The sequence below is a fragment of the Schistocerca cancellata genome, chromosome 2 (assembly GCF_023864275.1).
Source record: "Schistocerca cancellata isolate TAMUIC-IGC-003103 chromosome 2, iqSchCanc2.1, whole genome shotgun sequence".
In the NCBI taxonomy this organism is placed as follows: Eukaryota; Metazoa; Arthropoda; class Insecta; order Orthoptera; family Acrididae; genus Schistocerca; species Schistocerca cancellata.
The window spans coordinates 1,078,454,376-1,078,474,113 of record NC_064627.1 but is presented as its reverse complement, the minus strand read 5'-3'; positions in this window follow the sequence as shown (position 1 = coordinate 1,078,474,113).

Sequence of the window (19,738 nt, the reverse complement as noted above, 5' to 3'; positions counted from 1 at the left end):
GAACTTAGAACTACTTAAACCTAACTAACCTAAGGACAGCACACAACATCCAGCCATCACGAGGCAGAGAAAATCCAACTAATCTTCATCGCAGCAAATAAACTGAAATAGTCTCTTCCGATTAAGCGTGTGTCAGTTATCTTCGGTCCAAAGCACCTTTCCAACTGAGGCATCCTATCGATGCAGAACAGTTCACAGACTCGACAGTAACGAAGCAATCACTAGAATTAGACGTAGAATGACAGATTGCCTTTCAAACAAGGCACATCACCTGAGCAAAAACCTGCGAATGGCACCCACTGGTAGAAAGCAAAACTGACTCCCAAAGACGTGAAATGAGGGCTCTGACCAAGCAGAGATTTGCTACAGTGCTTGTATTGATTGATGCAAACTCGCATAGAGTACAGAAACGTTCAATGTCGCGATCCACCAAAAATATTGTGAAGAAATGAACATGCCGACTAAACGGGCACCTTCCACATTGCAGGCGTATAGCATAAAAATGTAGTACACCCTGAGCGTACTGATAGAGCGGTTCTAAATAATTAGGCACACACCAAAACGACGCATTCAAAAAGACATTTTTTTCTGGTTTTACCAACAATCCAGCAATTGATAAGCTCTTGTCATATGTGAAAATTCTTTCGTTATCCTCGTTTACCACTATTTCATACCATTGTGCGATAACGCAAAGTATATGGGAAATCGATTTATGAGCTTGCTTGGAAATGTTTACACTGGAATGTAATACCAACAGACTTTAATAAAAACATGTAAGGGACCCGGCTGCTATATATGACGGTGCTACGTGTGGAAGACAGTTCACGTTTTACGACCCTTTCCCCTCCCTGCGTACCGGCAACTACCGGACAAGACTGCTCTTTCCTCCATAATATCGTGATTGCAGCTTTGCCCAAGTATTTCATTCAGTATCATGTTCAATCTGGAGGGAATGAGTTTGTGCTATAATACCAATTAATCTGATACAGACTGATGGAATTTTCACTTTATTTTTAAGTAAGCGTAGGTACTTCGTAGGGCTGAGCTGTTGACACACAGGTTTCACGCATGAGTATACGTCGCCTTCACAGTCAACCTCGAAAGATCACTGATGATCCATTCGTGAACACTATTGTGTTATGAGATCCGTCCCCGTGGTGCGGTTTATTATCACATACGATTCGGCTAGCTTTAGCATTACGCGTACCGTTGGCGCTATTACGCGATACACTGGAGTGGACGCATCGTCAATAGCCTCTCTTTAAGTCACACTTCAAGTGTCTTGCAGCTGCATTACTCTCTCTCGCTCCTACGAGCAGCCCAGCCACCACTACTCAGTATCAATAAATTCCTACTGTTCTTCTTTTACGCCCAATTACTACTGCTTGGGCGCCAAAAAAATAAATAAATAAAAATAAATAAATAAAATAAGATAAAATAAAATAAATAACATAAAAGAAGCAACGTTCACGGCGATAACGCAACTACCAGCACCAACGATACGACACGTAGCTTACAAACGAAGCATCATGTCTAAAACAAGATGCTTTCACACCAGTGCCATTTAGACAAGCAGTTGCTAATGGAATTAAACGCTTACGGAGTATCGTCTCAGCTGTGATACCGGATTCGTTATTTCCTGTCAGATAAGTCACTGTTCGTACTAACTGACGAGAAGTCATTTAGTTCCCACCAATGATGTGTTACAGGCCCCATATTGCTCCTGATTATGTCGCCTACGTAGGAACCGTTCCAGAAATCTCTCTTCATCGTTTACAGATGATCCAGTCGTAAAGCGTCTAGTAAAATCACCAAAGAACTGCAAAATGATTTGTATAATATGTCTGGATTCTGTAGAAATGTTGAGACACCGTCCGCAGTTCGTGGTCGTGCGGTAGCGTGCTCGTTTCCCACGCCCAGGTTCCCGGGTTCGATTCCCGGCGGGGTCAGGGAGTTTCTCTGCCTCGTGATGACTGGGTGTTGTGTGCTGTCCTTAGGTTAGTTAGGTTTAAGTAGTTCTAAGTTCTAGGGGACTGATGACCATAGCTGTTAAGTCCCATACTGCTCAGAGCCATTTGAACCATTTCGAACCACTTGTTGAGACACCTGAAGCAATACAGACCCTACAACTTACAACAGATTAAGGAATGGCAAACCTACATTTCTAGCGTTTGTATAATTAGAGGAAGCTTGACTGGAATACTCACTTTCAATTTCTGAAGGTGGCAGGGGTCAAATACAGGGAGCGAAAGGCTATTTACAATTTGTACCGAAACCAGGTAGCTGTAACAAGAGTCGAGGGGCATGAAAGGGAAGCAGTGGTTGGGAAGAGAGTGAGACAGGGTTGTTGCCTGTCCCCGATTTATTTCAATCTGTATATTGAGCATGCAGTAAAGGAAACATAAGAAAAAGTCGGAGTAGAAATTAAAATCCATGGAGAAGAAATAAAAAATGTTGACGTTTGCCGACGACAATGAAAATCTGTCAGAGACGCAAAAGGGCTTGGAGGCACACCTGAACGTAACGGACAGTGTGTTGAAAGGAGGATATAAGATGAACATCACCAAAAGCAAAACGAGGATAATGGAATGAAGTCGAATTGAATCAGGTGATGCTGAGGGAATTAGATTAGCAAATGAGACACTTAAAGTAGTAAATGAGTTTTGCTATATGGGGAGCAAAATAACTGATGATGGTCGAAGAAGAGAGGATTTATAAAATGTAGACTGGCAATGGCAAGGAAAGCGTTTCTGAAGAAGAAAAATTTGTTAACATCGAGTATAGATTTAAGTGTCAGGAAGTCGTTTCTGAAAGTATTTATATGGAATGTAGCCATGTATGGAAGTGAAACATGGACAATAAATAGTTGGACAAGAGGAGAATAGAAGTTTTCGAAATGTGGTGCTACAGAAGAATGTTGAAGATTAGGTGGGTAGATCACGTAACTAATGAGGAGGTATTGAATAGGATTGGGGAGAAGAGAAGTTTGTGGCACAACTTGACTGGAAGAAGGGATCGGTTGGTAGGACATGTTCTGAGACATCGATGGATCACCCATTTAGCAATGGAGGGCAGCGTGGAGGGTAAAAATCGTAAAGGGAGACCAAGAGATGAATACGCTAAGCAGATTCAGAAGGATGTGGGTTGCAAAAGGTACTTGGAGATGAAGAACCTTGCACAGGATTGAGTAGAATGGAGAGCTGCACAAACCAGTATCTGGACTGAAGACCACAACAACAATATATCAGCATGGTACCTCGATAAGCCATGGACCTTACGGTGCTGGGGTCGCTTGCGTGGAAGAGCGATACAGATTCCACGTGTTACTTGTAACCAAAACAGAGGGGCCTCTGTGGAAGGACCAGACTAACGTTTGTTTCCTAAAGAACGACAGCTGCCTTTTGAGTAGTGGCAAGGGCAACAATTTGCAAAAGTCACTGATCTGCCCTTGTAACGTTTGCCAACATGACCTTTCTGTGATTATATTTGGAGCGGTGTGAAGGAAGGAGAAACTACAGGCATTACTTTTCCTGAGTGCATCCAGCTCTACTAAACGGTTGAATGATGACTGTATCCTTTTGGGTAAAATATTCCGGAGGTAAAATTGTCCCCTACTGCACCTCCAGGCTAAATAAATAATAATACTAAATAATTAGTACACCTTGAAACATCAGATGACTGAAAATAAGTAATGGTCTCTTAAACCAAAGAATAGTTAATTAACGCCTACTTATGATGTGGAGATATTAATCTAAGGCCCTCAAACATCGCCACTCATGTGATTCTCCCCATTTATTATATTCTCAGCCGCTATGGTTTTAGTTAACCAAATAAACATTTTCTCTTTTAAATTTAACTTTATTCAAAGAGCAGAAAAAGGTGTAATTGAAATGAAAAACCTAACCTGAAAATGATAACAAATTTGTTCTCAATATTTGACCCATGTCATCAGGAAAAACAAAACTGACGTACTACGGTCTGGAGCGTGGAATGTTAGATCTCTTAATAGAGTATATAGGTTAGAGATTCTAAGAAGGAAAATGAGGGATTGAAGTGGAATATAGTGAAAATTATTGAAGTTCTGTGGCAGGGTGAACAGAATTTCTGGTCAGGTCCTCACAGAATTATAAATACAAAAGGAAATAGACTTACGTAATGGAAATTCCTCTAATTATGAAAAAGAAAATTTTAATATGGATACGCTACTAGGAGCACCATTCTGAACTCATTATCGTAGCCAAGATACACACGAAGTCAACATCCACCACAATAGTACAGTAATACAGTATTACATATCCTTTAAAAGTTTGCATGACGAGATAAAAAAATTATTCAGATAGTTAAGGGAGAACGAAATTTAATCATAATGTGGGACTGGAATTCGACAGTAGCAAACGGAAGAGAAGGAAAAGTAGTAGAAGAACATGGACTGGAGGAGAGGAATGAAAGAGGAAGCAGTCCACCTGAATTTTGCGCGGAGCATAATTTGGTCGTCGCTAACACTTGCTTCAAATATCATGAAAGAAAGTTGTAAACTTGGAAGAGATCTGGAGACAACGGAAGGTTTGGAGTTAGTCATATAATGGTAAGAAGGAGATTTCGGAATCAGACTGTAAGACACACCCAGGGGCAGATGTCGTCGTTTCTGACCATAATAATTGGTTTTGAACTTTAGATTACAACTAAGGGATTGGAAAAGGGTAGGATGCTACGAGGATGGGGCCTCGATAAGTTGAGAGAACCAGAGGTTATGGACAGTTGCAAAATGAGCGTTAGACAACGATTGACTGAAAGAGAGGAAAGGAGTAGGGTACAAAAATGAATAGCTTTGAGAGGTGAAATATTGAAGGCAGCAGAGGATCAAATAGGTTAGCCGGCCGGTGTGGCCGTGCGGTTCTAAGCGCTTCAGTTTCGAACCGCGTGACCGCTACGGTCGCAGGTTCGCATCCTGCCTCGGGCATGGATGTGTGTGATGTCCTTAGGTTAGTTAGGTTTAAGTAGTTCTAAGTTCTAGGGGACTGATGACCACAGATGTTAAGTCCCATAGTGCTCAGAGCCATTTGAACCATTTGATCAAATAGGTTAAAGGACAATGCTTAATAGAAACCCTTGGATATCACAGGAGATACTGAATGTAATCGATGAAAGGAGAAAACGTAAAATGCAACACATGAAACAAGCGACTGGAAATGAAGACGTGCCGGCCGCGGTGGCCATGCGGTTCTAGGCGCTGTAGTCCGGAACCGCGAGACTGCTACGGTCGTAGGTTCGAATGCTGCCTCTGGCATGGATGTGTGTGATGTCTTAGGTTAGTTACGTTTAAGTAGTTCTAAGTTCTAGGGGACTGATGACCTCAGATGTTAAGTCCCATAGTGCTCAGAGCCAATAAAGACGTCGAAAAAATGAGATTGTCAAAAAATTGCAAGACGGCTAAGCCGAAATGATTAGAGGACAAATTCAAGTGTGTAGAAGCATTTATAAGTAGGAGGAAGGTAGAGAGTACCTACATGAAAATTAAAGAGGCCTCTGGAGGAAAATGAACCAGTTGCATGAACATCATGAGCTGAGATGGAAAACCAGTACTAAGCAAGAAGGGAAAGCTGAAAAGCGGAAAATATACATGGGACGACTATATACGGGAAAAGACTTGAGGGCAATGTAATAGCAAGAGAAGAGGACGTAGATGAAGATGAGATGGGATATATGATGCTGTAAAAAGAATCTGGTAGCTCACTGAAGGAAGTAAGCCAAATTAAGGTCCCTGAAATAGACAACATTCCCTCAGAACAACTGATATCGTTGGGAGAGCCAGCTATGACAGAACTATTCGTGCAGTGCAACATGTATAATTGATGCGAAATGCCTTCACACTTCAAGGAAAACGTAATAATTCCAATTACAAAGAATGCTGGTGTTCACAGGTCTTTATATTAACAAACTGACACTTTAATAAGTCACGGTTTCAAAGAACTGATACGAAAAATTTACAGAAGAAAGCAATATAAACCAGTAGAAGCCGGCATTGGGGAAGATCAGTTTGCGTTCCTGATATATGTAGGAACATGCGAGGTAATAGTGATCAGTGATCGTTCGAAGAAGCAGAGTTAATAGGTTAAAGAAAGGCAAAACTATGTTTAAGGCGCTTGTAGACTTAAAGAAAGCTTTTACAATGTTGACTAGAATACTCTCTTTGACATTCTGATGGTAGCACGGGCGAAATAAAAGGAACTAAAGGTCTTTATGACTTGCACAGAAACCAACTGGCAGTTATAAGATTCGAACGGCATGATCCGGGCAGTCGCAGAGGGTGGGCTTACTGGTAGTTGGGAGCTCCAACGTGAGGCGCGTAATGGGGCCCCTTAGGGATATGGCAGCAAGGGAGGGGAAGAAAACCAAAGTGCACTCCGTGTGCATACCGGGGGGAGTCATTCCAGATGTGGAAAGGGTCCTTCCGGATGCCATGAAGGGTACAGGGTGCACCCATCTGCAGGTGGTCGCTCATGTCGGCACCAATGATGTGTGTCGCTATGGATCGGAGGAAATCCTCTCTGGCTTCCGGCGGCTATCTGATTTGGTGAAGACTGCCAGTCTCGCTAGCGGGATGAAAGCAGAGCTCACCATCTGCAGCATCGTCGACAGGACTGACTGCGGACCTTTGGTACAGAGCCGAGTGGAGGGTCTGAATCAGAGGCTGAGACGGTTCTGCGACAATGTGGGCTGCAGATTCCTCGACTTGCGCCATAGGGTGGTGGGGTTTCGGGTTCCGCTGGATAGGTCAGGAGTCCACTACACGCAACAAGCGGCTACACGGGTAGCAGGGGTTGTGTGGCGTGGGCTGGGCGGTTTTTTAGGTTAGATGGCCTCGGGCAAGTGCAGAAAGGGCAACAGCCTCAACGGGTGCGGGGCAAAGTCAGGACATGCGGGGACCAAGCAGCAATCGGTATTGTAATTGTAAACTGTCGAAGCTGCGTTGGTAAAGTACCGGAACTTCAAGCGCTGATAGAAAGCACCGAAGCTGAAATCGTTATAGGTACAGAAAGCTGGCTGAAGCCAGAGATAAATTCTGCCGAAATTTTTACAAAGGCACAGACGGTGTTTAGAAAGGATAGATTGCATGCAACCGGTGGTGGAGTGTTCGTCGCTGTTAGTAGTAGTTTATCCTGTAGTGAAGTAGAAGTGGATAGTTCCTGTGAATTATTATGGGTGGAGGTTGCACTCAACAACCGAGCTAGGTTAGTGATTGGCTCCTTTTACCGACCCCCCGACTCAGCAGCATTAGTGGCAGAACAACTGAGAGAAAATTTTGAATACATTTCACATAAATTTTCTCAGCATGTTATGGTCTTAGGTGGAGATTTCAATTTACCAGATATAGACTGGGACACTCAGATGTTTAGGACGGGTGGTAGGGACAGAGCATCGAGTGACATTATACTGAGTGCACTATCCGAAAATTACCTCGAGCAATTAAACAGAGAACCGACTCGTGGAGATAACATCTTGGACCTACTGATAACAAACAGACCCGAACTTTTCGACTCTGTAAGAGCAGAACAGGGAATCAGTGATCATAAGGCCGTTGCAGCATCCCTGAATATGGAAGTTAATAGGAATATAAAAAAAGGGAGGAAGGTTTATCTGTTTAGCAAGAGTAATAGAAGGCAGATTTCAGACTACCTAACAGATCAAAACGAAAATTTCTGTTCAGACACTGACAATGTTGAGTGTTTATGGAAAAAGTTCAAGGCAATCGTAAAATGCGTTTTAGACAGGTACGTGCCGAGCAAAACTGTGAGGGACGGGAAAAACCCACCGTGGTACAACAACAAAGTTAGGAAACTACTGCGAAAGCAAAGAGAGCTTCACTCCAAGTTTAAACGCAGCCAAAACCTCTCAGACAAACAGAAGCTAAACGATGTCAAAGTTAGCGTAAGGAGGGCTATGCGTGAAGCGTTCAGTGAATTCGAAAGTAAAATACTAGGTACCGACTTGACAGAAAATCCTAGGAAGTTCTGGTCTTACGTTAAATCAGTAAGTGGCTCGAAACATCATGTCCAGACACTCCGGGATGATGATGGCATTGAAACAGAGGATGACAAGCGTAAAGCTGAAATACTAAACACCTTTTTCCAAAGCTGTTTCACAGAGGAAGACCGCACTGCAGTTCCTTCTCTAAATCCTCGCACCAACGAAAAAATGGCTGACATTGAAATAAGTGTCCAAGGAATAGAAAAGCAACTGGAATCACTCAACAGAGGAAAGTCCACTGGACCTGACGGGATACCAATTCGATTCTACACAGAGTACGCGAAAGAACTTGCCCCCCTTCTAACAGCCGTGTACCGCAAGTCTCTAGAGGAACGGAAGGTTCCAAATGATTGGAAAAGAGCACAGGTAGTCCCAGTCTTCAAGAAGGGTCGTCGAGCAGATGCGCAAAACTATAGACCTATCTCTCTGACGTCGATCTGTTGTAGAATTTTAGAACATGTCCTTTGCTCGAGTATCATGTCGTTTTTGGAAACTCAGAATCTACTATGTAGGAATCAACATGGATTCCGGAAACAGCGATCGTGTGAAACCCAACTCGCTTTATTTGTTCATGAGACCCAGAAAATATTAGATACAGGCTCCCAGGTAGATGCCATTTTCCTTGACTTCCGGAAGGCGTTCGATACAGTTCCGCACTGTCGCCTGATAAACAAAGTAAGAGCCTACGGAATATCAGACCAGCTGTGTGGCTGGATTGAAGAGTTTTTAGCAAACAGAACACAGCATGTTGTTCTCAATGGAGAGACATCTACAGACGTTAAAGTAACCTCTGGCGTGCCACAGGGGAGTGTTATGGGACCATTGCTTTTCACAATATATATAAATGACCTAGTAGATAGTGTCGGAAGTTCCATGCGGCTTTTCGCGGATGATGCTGTAGTATACAGAGAAGTTGCAGCATTAGAAAATTGTAGCGAAATGCAGGAAGATCTGCAGCGGATAGGCACTTGGTGCAGGGAGTGGCAACTGACCCTTAACATAGACAAATGTAATGTATTGCGAATACATAGAAAGAAGGATCCTTTATTGTATGATTATATGATAGCGGAACAAACACTGGTAGCAGTTACTTCTGTAAAATATCTGGGAGTATGCGTGCGGAACGATTTGAAGTGGAATGATCATATAAAATTAATTGTTGGTAAGGCGGGTACCAGGTTGAGATTCATTGGGAGAGTCCTTAGAAAATGTAGTCCATCAACAAAGGAGGTGGCTTACAAAACACTCGTTCGACCTATACTTGAGTATTGCTCATCAGTGTGGGATCCGTACCAGATCGGGTTGACGGAGGAGATAGAGAAGATCCAAAGAAGAGCGGCGCGTTTCGTCACAGGGTTATTTGGTAACCGTGATAGCGTTACGGAGATGTTTAACAAACTCAAGTGGCAGACTCTGCAAGAGAGGCGCTCTGCATCGCGGTGTAGCTTGCTCGCCAGGTTTCGAGAGGGTGCGTTTCTGGATGAGGTATCGAATATATTGCTTCCCCCTACTTATACCTCCCGAGGAGATCACGAATGTAAAATTAGAGAGATTAGAGCGCGCACAGAGGCTTTCAGACAGTCGTTCTTCCCGCGAACCATACGCGACTGGAACAGGAAAGGGAGATAATGACAGTGGCACGTAAAGTGCCCTCCGCCACACACCGTTGGGTGGCTTGCGGAGTATAATTGTAGATGTAGATGTAGATGTAAAAGAAAGCAGTGGTTGAGGAGGGAGTGACACACGGCTGTAGCCATGTTATTCAACTGTACATTGAGCAAGCAGTAAAGCAAACCAAACAAAAATTTGGAGAAGCACTAGAAATTCAAGGAGAAAAAATATAAACACTGAAGTCTCGCGAAACAGGGGACTGACTGACAAAGATATAGGAAACGAGTTAGGTTAGCAGTCGTGGAAACAAAGACGTGTTTTAGAGCGTTTCACTCACTAACATCTTTTCTCAGAATCTCAAAGTATTTTGTTGACTCTCATCTATATAAGACTACATGACCATTGTCATAAGGTAAAAAAATTCACATCTCGCATGGAAAGATTTAGATGCTAATTTTTCCCAGACGCTGTTCGAGACTGGATCGGTCGCGAGGTAGCCCAGTCTAAAAATGGTTCTAGAACCCACTTCCCGACACTTAATTGTGAATTACAGGGTAGTCATTTAATATAGATGCAGACCAAAACGATGGCACCCGTGACGAAGGAACAAACATCAAAGTTTAGGGCACTTATTCAACGTCACGCGACTCCACAACTTACTAACTCCGAAGCAGAACCTCAGAATGGTATCTCGCGCAAAAGATCGTAATTAGTATACATCTTTCCTTCATCGAACATTTTAACTCGCCACACTTTCTCAGAATTCCGTGAGTGTTCCACAGTCTTTTCATTTTTCTAGCACATTCAGTTTCCCTGAGAATTCTCCATTTCCGAGGTTTTCCGGACATGTCACCATTCAGAGCGTGTAAGAAGATATTCCTCCATATCTTGCTAATATAAACGTAAACGTCGTGAAAATGGTATGTGAAATAACCAAAATTGCCCAGACTGCGCGCTTGTACCTCTGCTGCCAATGAATGATGGTAGCGCTCCGGTTCTGGTTCGCTATGAGTGCCTGCCGCAAATCCGCAGAGAATACCACTGCACTGGCATGATCAGCGCTGCCCCAGTGGTACGCATCCAAAGGCAGACACCGCGGATTACGGCTGCAGGGTTTCAGAACTCCCAGCGTGCGCGGAACACAATGGGGCCACTAATTTGCCTTGTCGGACCACCGCTGCATTGGCAGCCCACGTAGCAATTCGTTCTGCTCGGCAGCTCACTCCACACGACCTGCGCGTGTGCTCGTCGCACCCGTGACAATGCAATGCAATCATCGCCGTGAATTTCGGTGAGCTCTGATTGCACGTGGCACATCGGAACACACTCGTTGCAACATTTAAAATGCTAATAGAGTAGGCCCCCTAGGGCAGCGACCCGCGTGAGACGCGAATGGCTCTCGTGGAAGCGTGGAATGCTTCATTGTGATTGTGTTATTAACATCACTGTGACCAACTGATGGAGAGTCCTCTGTGTGTCTTCTGTTTCTTTCCTAGAATATGCGATGCCAATTATTCTTCAATAAGCAGAATGTTGGACACGGCAGTACTATCTTCATAAGACATTCATGTATCTTCCTATCTACGAATGAGGTTCCATCGCATACCTTAATCAGACATAGTGTAACGACATGACTGAAACAAATGGATTCCAAGTTCTATTTTGGCCAGTCCTCATACAACATTCTCAAATACCATTATTCATTTTTCGAGACATTCTAGTCTCACCCTTACCTACGATGATGATGGAAACTGAAGAAAGAAATTAAAATTTGTGTCGTGGCTGGGTTGTGATCCCAGGTCTCCTGGCTTGGCAGGTACGTGTGCTAGCCATTACACCACCTCAAAATTGTATCTATCACAGCTAGACGGAAAACAATAGTCCACTGCCCTCACTAATACAAACTTCAGTTCACGATCTAAGAAGGAAAAAGTATGTTGAAGATGTGAATTGAAATTTATTTCAAGGAAAGCGCTGGACTAAAGTAGTCCGTGCAGCTATGTTAGCTATAATATTGTGGCGGTGTAATGGTTAGCTTACCTGTGTAGTAGGCATGGAGACATGAGTTCAAGTCCTGGCCTTGGCACACATTTTAATTGAATTCTTCAGCTTCCATCATTATTTTCAGATACATTTACACAAACTGAAAACGTAGGTTTCGCTGTAAATCGGCATCGACATCGACATGCACGTACATAATCCGATCAAAGTTATTGGTGGGTTTGATGTGGGGTGTGTCCATCATTATAAAGGCTTCAACATTTTCAACGACATGTCTAAAAGTCTGTGGAAGAAAGGCAGCCCATTTGTCCTCAAGAACCGAAGCCGAAGGACATTCGACGCTGTAGGCTGTGCTCTAGAACAAAATCGATGTTTTGACTCATCAAAAAAGATGTCCCATGGACTACAGTCTTGACTCTTGCAAGGCCACTACAATTCAGGAATGTTATTACCCACAAATCATTGCCTTATGCTGTTTTATCTAGAGTACACTGTCATACTAATAGAAACATTTATCGCTGCCTAACAGTCCCCTTACGGTACTCAACACAACAGAATGCTGTAAAATGTGTTTTTACCTTCCCACATTTATCACTTTCTTAAACACAATTAGGGGACAGCACCCTACCCAGGAAAGACAAACCCATATCATACCACCAGCTCCTCGTAATTCACTGCTGGCTCTAAACGTGACGCCAGAAGATATTCACCACATTGGAACCGCTCCGCAATTCAGAGGGGTGTCGGGATAGTTTCGATCATAGGGTGTAAGTATACCTACAGTTGCTCTAAAGCGCGTAACAAGGGTTACATTCCTTTCGCATGCTCCAGTTGAGCAAAGGATAAATTATTGGTTCCGTTCACTTCCTAAGCTCTGTGATCTTGTTCTCATGGGCTACAGCGAGATTCATCACAACAAGTCACTCGTTTCCAGTCTACCAGCAATTTTGGTTGACGAGTCGTGTACATTCAAATGTTCATACATGTGTGAATTCCTGAGGGGTCAAACTGCTGAGGTCATCGGTTTCTAAGCTTACACAAACTTAAACTAACTTATGCTAAGAACGACACACACACCCATGCCCGAGGGAGGCCTCGAACCTCCGGCGGGAGGGGCCGCGCAGTCAGTGACATGGCGCGACTTGTGTACATTTAGAGTTAGCGTAAAGATAAGTTTTAAATTGTGTAATGACAATAAAATGAAGACAAGATCATATCATAAATAAGTAAATTAAGACCTACTGTAAGCTGTCAATTGAAGGTTTCACTTTTATTTGCGTGTTTTTCGGAAAAAGAAAGTACTTCTTAAGCTCGAATTTTTGCCTGGTACTTGTTTGCGTTATCGTATACTGCAAGTTACGTGATTATTTCAGTTAAGTACAGTGTGTTGTTAGTGTATTCCTTCACGTTGTCCATTTGGTTCTCTAGCACGTTCCCAAAGTGAAAAATTCAGAAATAAATAAAAGTTTCATATAGTGCAAGCTCATTTCTGTGTTTACTTTTTATCGTCACGTAAACCATACAGATTTAATCGCTTCTATTTCTCCGGTAGTTCTGAATTAGGATGCACACTTTAGACCTAAGCTTTATAAGGAATTTAATATATTAATTGTGTAGACTACGAAATTGTTCTTGTTTAGTTTAAACCAAAGCTAAAATCTATTTGCCATGAGTGAGAAGTGTATGACTTGGCATAGGATTGTTAGGGTGTAGTGTGAGGGTTGTTGCAGTTTCTTTCATGTGGGTGACTGCAGCGGCGTGAGAATTGGTGAAATAAGCAAGACTCTTTGGTTTTGTAGGATTTTCTTTGGAGACAGCAGGATACGGGAACAGGAGGAGAATAGTTAGGGACACTTTTCTATCAGCTTCAGGCTGTGATGGCTTCGTTTACACAGCTTGAGTCTGCAGTATGGACACCATTGTTGTGGGCCGGCCGCGGGAATCCAACGGACGTCCAGCACGGCCGAGTCCCCCGATCGGTCCTCATCGGTGGACAGCCCAGTTACTGCTCGCACTGAGGTGGACCCCTCACCTGTGGTCGAGTGGGAGGTCGCCCTGGGGCATAGCAAGGGGTGAAAGACTTCCCAGTGGCCGCACGTAAGGCCTCCCCGGTTTCTCTGACAAAGTGGTTCCAGGTGCTGTCTGTGGCTGACGGTGTCACTGAGCCAGATGCTATCGCCTGTTATGTTTCAGAGGTAACCTCTCAGCCTGCAAGATCCGGACCATCACAGAGGATGGGATTATTGATAGTTGGAAGCTCCAACGTTAGGCCCGTAATGGGTCCCCTTGGGGACATGGTTGCCAAGAAGGGAAAGAAAACCAATGTGCACTCTATGTGAATACTAGATGGAGTTCTTCCGGATGCCATGAAGAGCACGGTGTACAGCCAACTGCAGGTGGTTGCTCACGTCGCTACCAATGATCTGTGTCACTTTGGATCAGAAGAGATTTTCTCTGGTTTCGAGCGGCTAACAGAAGTGGTAAAGGCTGCATGTTCTGCTTGCAAGATGAAAGCAGAGCTGACCATTTGCAGCATAGTCGACAGGACCCATTGCGGATCTCTGGTATAGACCCGAGTGGAGGGTCTGAATCAGAGGCTCAGACGGTTCTGCGACCATGCAGACTGTAGATTCCCCGAACTGCGCCAAAGGGTGGTTGGGTTTCGGGTTCCGCTGAATAGATCAAGTTTCCACTATACGCAGGAGGCGGCTACACGGGCAGCAGGGGCTGTGTGGCGTGGACTAGGTGGTTTTTTAAGTTAGAGGGTCTCGGGAAAACACAAGAAGGTCTTCAGTCACAAAGGGTGCAGGCTGAACACAGGAAAAACGTAGATACAGGAACCATTGGTAAAACAATTGTAAATTGTCGTAGCTAAGTTGGGAAAGTACCAGAACTCCAAGTGCTGATGCTCAAATCGTTATAGGCACTGAAAGCTGGCTAAAGCCAGAGATAAGCTCAGCCGAAATTTTTGCAAAGAAAGTAAGGGTGTTGCTTTTACAGGTAGTTTATCTTGTCGCGAAATTGAAGTAGATGGTACCAGTTAGTTAGTATGGGCAGAGGTCATTGTTGGAAACTGGAATAAAATGATAATTGGATCCTTTTACCTACTTCTCAATTCAGATGATACAGTTGCTGAAAGGTTCAAAGGTAACTTGAGTTTGATTTCAAACACGTACACGTCTCATACGATTATAGTTGGTGGTGACTTTAATTTACCATCAATATGTTGGCGAAAATACATGTTTAACTCTGTAGGTATGCATAAAACATCATCCGAAAATGTGCTAAAAGCATTCTCTGAAAATTATTTCGAGCAGTTAGTTCATGAGCCCACGCGAATAGTAAATGGTTGCAAAAACACACTTGACCTCCTGGCAACAAATAATTCTGAATTAATAAGGAGCATATAAACGGATACAGGGATTAGTTAACACAGGGTTGTCGTAGCGAGACTGAATATTATAACCCCCAGATCCTCCAAAAATAAACGAAAATGATACCCATTCAAAATTCAGATAAAAATTCACTTGACACCTTCCTGAGAGACAGTCTCCACTCCTTCCAAATTAATGATACAAATGTAGACCAGATGAAGCTTGAATTCAGAGATACAGTATCGGCAGAAGTTGAGAGATTTACATCAAATAAGTTAACAAACGACGGAGCTGAACCTCCTTCGTACACAAAACAGGTCAGAATACGGTTGCAGAAACAACGAAACAAACATGCCAAATTTAAACAGAAACAAAATCCAAAAGATTGGCGGTCTTTTACAGAAGCTCGAAATTTAGTGCGGACTACAATGCGAGATGCTTATAAAAGTTTCCACAATGAAACTTTATCTCGAAACCTGGCAGAAAATCCAAAGAGATTCTGGTCGTATGTGAAATATGTTAGTGGCAAGAAACAATCAGTACCTTCTCTGCGCTATAGCAAAGGAGATACTATCGAAGACAGTGCTGCCAAAGCAGAGTTACTAAACACAGCCTTCCGAAATGCCTTCACAAAAGAAGATGAAGTAAATATTCCAGTATACAAATCAAGAACAGCTGCCAACATGAGTAACTTAGAAGTAATTATCCTCGGAATGGTGTAGCAACTTAAATCACTTAATAAAAGCAAGTCTTTTGGTCCAGACTGTAGACTACTTAGGTTCCTTTCAGAGCATCCTGATGCATAGCTCCTTACTTGCCTATCACATACAACCGTTCGCACGACGAAAGATCAGTGCCCAAAGACTGGAAAGTTGCACAGGTCACCATATTCAAGAAAGGTAGTAGGAGTAATCCATTTAAATACAGGCCCATAACATTAACGTCGATTTGCAGCAGGATTCTGGAACATATATTGTGTTCGAACATTATGAATTACCTCGAAGAAAACGGTCTATTGACACACAGTCAACATGGGTTTAGAAAACACCGTTCTTGTAGACAACAGGACGGTAGCTCGGGTCATGTCTTCGGCGATCGTTTTCTTGAGCCTGCAGCGTGCGGAGTCGAAAAAACTGTCGGGCTTCCTCAGCTCTGGTTAACACCTGGCTGATGTAGTCGTCGTGCACGTCATCAGGATGTGTCCTCCGTCGTAGTCGCCTCACGTACAATGGCGTAAATCCTGTGGTGTCTTGTTTGGTGGTGTTGTAGTCAAACATAACGAAAGGTAGCACCTCATCCCAGTTGATCTGCTCAACACTGACGAACACTGATAGCATGTCGGCCAAGGTCTTATTAAGGCGTTCAGTAAGCCTGTTAGTTTGCAGATGGTAGGCAGTCGTCATGTGATGAGTATTGTTGCACTGACGGTTTATCTCTGTCACAAGATTCTATTGAAAAACTGTCCCTCGATCCGTAATTAACGACCATGGGGCACCGTGTATTAATACAATGTATTTAACGATGAATTTGGCTACCTCGAATGCTTCGGCTGTTTTCACGACTTTTGTAATGGTATAGCGTGTCAGATAATGAGTGCAAACAATAATCTATCTATTTCCACTAGAAGACGTTGGAAATCGTCGGAGGAGGTCAATCCCAACACGCTGGAAAGGCGTTTCGGCTGGTTTCTGAGCAACTGCCTTTCTCCTCTGGCACTCTCTACTGTGCGACACATAGTGACGGACACTCCTAAATAAACCTGGCCAGAAAAAATCTCTTGCGGATCCTATCGAATGTCTTAATAAATACTAAATATCCCGCTTCAGTGTGTCATGGAATTTCTGTAGAACATATAAGCGCGTGTGTTTAGGAATCACTGGTAGCCACCTCTGTCCAAACGGATCTGTGAACTTTCTCCATGTACTTCGTTAATCCTGTCTGGTAAGGATCCCACACCACGCTGCAGTACTCCAAAAGAGGACGGTGAAGCGTAGTGTAGGCAGTCTCTTTGTTGCATCTTCCAAGTATTCTGCCAATAAACCGCAGTCTTTGCTTCTCATTCCCCACAACACTTTCTATGTCTTCTTTCCGATTTAAATTCTTCGTAATTGTAATCCTAGGTATATAATTGTATTTGAGGTCTTACATTTGATTGAGTTACCGTGTAAGTGATGTTTAACGGATTCCTTTTAGCAATCATGTGGATGACCTTACATTTTTCATTATTTAGGGTCAATTTCCAACTTTTGCACCTTACAGACATACTTTATAAATAGTTTAGCAATTTTTTTGAACTTCCAATAACTTAACTAGACGATAAACGATAGCATCATCTACAAATAATCTAAGACGGCTGCTCAGATTGTCTACTAAATCGTTTATATAGATGAAGACCAGCATAGGGCCTATAACACTATATTGGGGAACGCTAGAAATCACTTCTGTTTCACTCCATGACTTTCCGTCAGTTACTACGAACTGTGATCTCTCTTATAGGAAATCACGTATCCAGTCACATAGAAAAGACGATGTTCCATAAGCAACGGATTTGATTACGAGCCACTTGTGATGTACGGTATCAAAAGCCTCCTGAAAATCCAAAAATACGGAATCAGTTTGAAATTCTTTGTCAGTAGCACTCAACAATTCGTTTGAGTGAAAAGCTAGCTGTGTTTCACAAGAACGATGTTTCCAAAATACGTGTTGAGAGTGTGTGAATGGGCCCTTATCTTTGAGGTAATTCGTAATGTTCGAACAGAATAAATATTCCAAAATTCTGCTGCATTTCCACTTTAATGGTGTGGGTCTGTAATTTAGTAGATTACTCCTATTGGGTATATTGAATATTGGTACGACCTATGCAACTTTCCAGATTTTGGTTAAGGATCTTTCGTTGAACTTTTGTATTTGATTGTTAAGTATGGAGCTATTGCATCAGCATAATCTGAAAGGAAGCTGATTGGTATACAGTCTGGACCAAAGTCTTGTTTTTATTAAGTGATTTAATTAGCTTCACTACTGCGAGGATACCTACTTCTAAATTATTCATGCTGACAGCTCATCTTGATTGGAATTCTTAAATATTTACTTCGTTTTCTTTGGTGAAGGAATTTCTGAAGGTTGTGTTTAGTAAATCTGCTTTAGCATAACTCTCATCGATAGCATTTCCATTGCTATCGCGCAGAGAAGACATTGATTGTGTCTTGCCGCCAGCATACTTTGTATATGACCATCTTTGCGCAAGGTTTCGAGACAAAGTTTCGTTGTGGAAGCTGTTATAAGCTTCTCGCATTGATGTCTGCGCTAAATTTCGAGCTTCTGTGAAAGTCTCTAATCTTGGAGATTTTGCGTTCGTTTAAGTTTGGCAAGAATGACCTCTGCCCGTACTAACTCACAGGAGTTATCTACTTCAGTTTCGCTACAAGATAAAATACTTCTGACAGCAAGAAACACGCCACCGCCAGTTTTGTTTAGCCTATTCCTTCTGAACACCGTTAGGTCCTCCTCAAAAATCTCGGCTGAACTTATCTCCATCTGTAGGCAGGTTGAGTGCCTATAACGATTTGATCATCAGTGCTTTCTATTAGCGCTTGGAGCTCTGGTACCTTCCGAAATTCCTTCACCAAAGAAGACGAAGTAAATATTCCAGAATTCGAATCAAGATCAGGTGCCAACATCAATAATTTAGAGGTAGGTATGCTCGGAGTAGTGAAGCAAATTAAATCACTTAATAAAAACAGCTACGACAATTTGCAACTGTTATATCAATAGTTCCTAGATTTACGTTCTTCTTGTGTTCGACCAGCATCCTTTGAGACCGAGGCCCTTTCTGTGTTTACCCGCGGTCCTCTAACCTAAAAAATCATCTGTTCCACGTCACATAGCCGCCGCTACCTGCGTAGCCACCTCCTACGTGTAATTGACTCCTGCCCTATTTAGCGGATCCCGAAACCCCACCAACCTATGGCGCAAGTTGAGGAATCCGCAGCCTACACGGTCGCAGAACCGTCTGAGCCTCTGATTCAGATTCTTCACCCGGCTCTGTACCAGAGGTCCGCAATCGATCCTGCCGACTATGCTGCAAATGGTGAGCCGTAAGTTCATCTCGCAAGCAAGACGGGCAGCCGTTACAATTTAGTATTTTCAAAGAACAGTTCGAATATCTTCATATGAAAGAGAGGATTCATTTCCTTACAATCATTCAGAGACAGTATTGCCTTGCTGGCAACAATACGGTCAGCGAACAGTTTGAGCCTCCTCCTAGCTGCCTGATAAAACTACTTAACTCCATCGAGAAAATTGGAGGGGGCGTTAGGATATCTTGGATAACGGTAGTTATTTTAGTTTCTGTTGAAGATTATGTCGCAAGTATAGCGTACGGCGTACTATTAGCGAAACAATCTTCGTGCCAATTGCAAAATTGTAAAGATCATACGTGTGGTGGTATCCCTGTACCTGATGCACGAAGTGGTTCATCCTCGAATACCAGTAGCAGAACTAGGACAGACTTACGATTTCACGTGCACCTATTATTTGCGATAATTCGTCTCTGAAAAAAAGCGAGCTGGGCTTAACAGACTATTGGTGATTTTGAACCCGGGCTCAATCATAGCTACTCTTAGGTTTCTCTTCGGGTGTTACAAGATTCAAACTTAGAATATTGTCTAGACTTCCGCCATCGATGTCGTAATTATTGATCTGTATATATTGTATATCGTTATTTT